General features: G+C 42.4%; 1 pseudogene; it reads left to right on the forward strand.

Annotated features, from left to right (window-relative positions):
• Positions 1–1,386: 1,386 nt before the first annotated feature.
• On the forward strand, positions 1,387–1,505 carry LOC111745527 (annotated as a pseudogene).
• The last annotated feature ends 65 nt before the right edge of the window (positions 1,506–1,570 follow it).

Consider the following 1,570-nt stretch of genomic DNA (forward strand, 5'->3'; position numbering starts at 1 on the left):
AAAACCCCCAAAAAACAAAAACCACCTCCACAGAAATATCCAGAATAATGTTTGACCAAATATCTGGGCACTGTGGCCCAAGTTGACAAATAAATTTGACCATCATTCCAGTTGAGAACTGTGGGAAATCAGAGTGCCTCTATGGAAGCTTTGAATGAGTCCATCATGTCCTTGTAGCTACAGGGCATATATGGCTGAGGGTAATGCACAGATTCCCAGAAAACATCCCTGAGATTAGTGGTTGGCTAGAAAAACTGATGGCTCAAATTTTAGTTTCCTAGGATGTGCTTAAGTTTCAATTTTAACTAGGTCAAAAGTGATTGAGATGTAACCTTGTACTTTTACCAATTTATTTTTCTTATCACTATTTGATGTCTCTTAGACATCTCAAAGTTGATATATCTAATATTGAATGCTTGATTTGCAATCCTTTTCAATCCTCTTCCTTCGTAGACTTTCCTATCTAGTGATGGCACCTTCATCCTACCAGATGGTCATATCAGAAACCTGGGAAATATTTTTTTGGGGGGGATTCACTATTTATGTATGACAAATATTCCACATCCATGACTCTCTTCAGTCAGAGGTGATGCTGTTGGCCGTAGGCAGTTGAAGAACGAAGTCATCTAACTTGCCCCTCTTGAGAATAGCCCCCACAGATAGTTTAGGTTTTAAACTAGCATTGAAACTGCTTGTCACCTCGTCAACCTCAGCCATGTTCCTCTGGATGGATGCGTAGCCCTTGGCAATTGATGATGTAGTTGCTGGCAGCGCATTTCCACAGCACGTCCAGGTTCAAGAACTCACCCCGTGTCATTCTGCATGTCTAGGCCATGCCTGGTGCCACCATGACAAGTGCCAAATGCAGAAGACTGGAAATATTGACTCCTTCTTTTCATCCCTTGTAATCAACCAGACGATTATGAACCTTTGTGAGTTTTACCTTCAAAATATATCTAGACTCTGTACATCATTCCATCTTCATTGTCATCACTAAGTCCAGGCCACTATTATACCTGTCCTGAGTCATGGAAATGGCTTTCTAAATTGTCACCTTGCTTCCACGTGGCTCAACTAGGTCTGGAGGATTCACTCATAAGATGGTTCACTCACTAGCAAGACAAGTTGATGCTGTCAGCCAGGGGTGGGGGTGGGGCACATTTGGTTTCTTTCCCTGTAGAATGCTCCATGGGGCTACTTGTTCTTCCTCACAGCATGGCATCTGGATTCCAAGAGTAGGTGTTCCCCGAAATGAGAAGTAGAAGTTGCCAGTTTCTTAACACCTGGGCTTGAAACTGGCACTTTAGTATTCCATTCACTGGTGAAATCACAAAACCCATCCAGATTCAAAAGAAGAAATAGACCCCACTTTTCAATAAAAATGTCAGCTATGGCCATGCCACCCTGAACGTGCCAGATCTAATCTGATCTCAGAAGCTAAGCAGAGTCGGGCCTGGTTAGTGCTTGGATGGGAGACCACCTTGGAATAGTAGGTGCTGTAGGTGGTTTTTTTTTTTAAATGTCAAAGAATTTGTTCATCATAATCTGTCACAATCTTTCTTCTGGTCAC

Source organism: Pteropus vampyrus, unplaced genomic scaffold (assembly GCF_000151845.1).
Source record: "Pteropus vampyrus isolate Shadow unplaced genomic scaffold, Pvam_2.0 Scaffold6, whole genome shotgun sequence".
Taxonomy (NCBI): domain Eukaryota; kingdom Metazoa; phylum Chordata; class Mammalia; order Chiroptera; family Pteropodidae; genus Pteropus; species Pteropus vampyrus.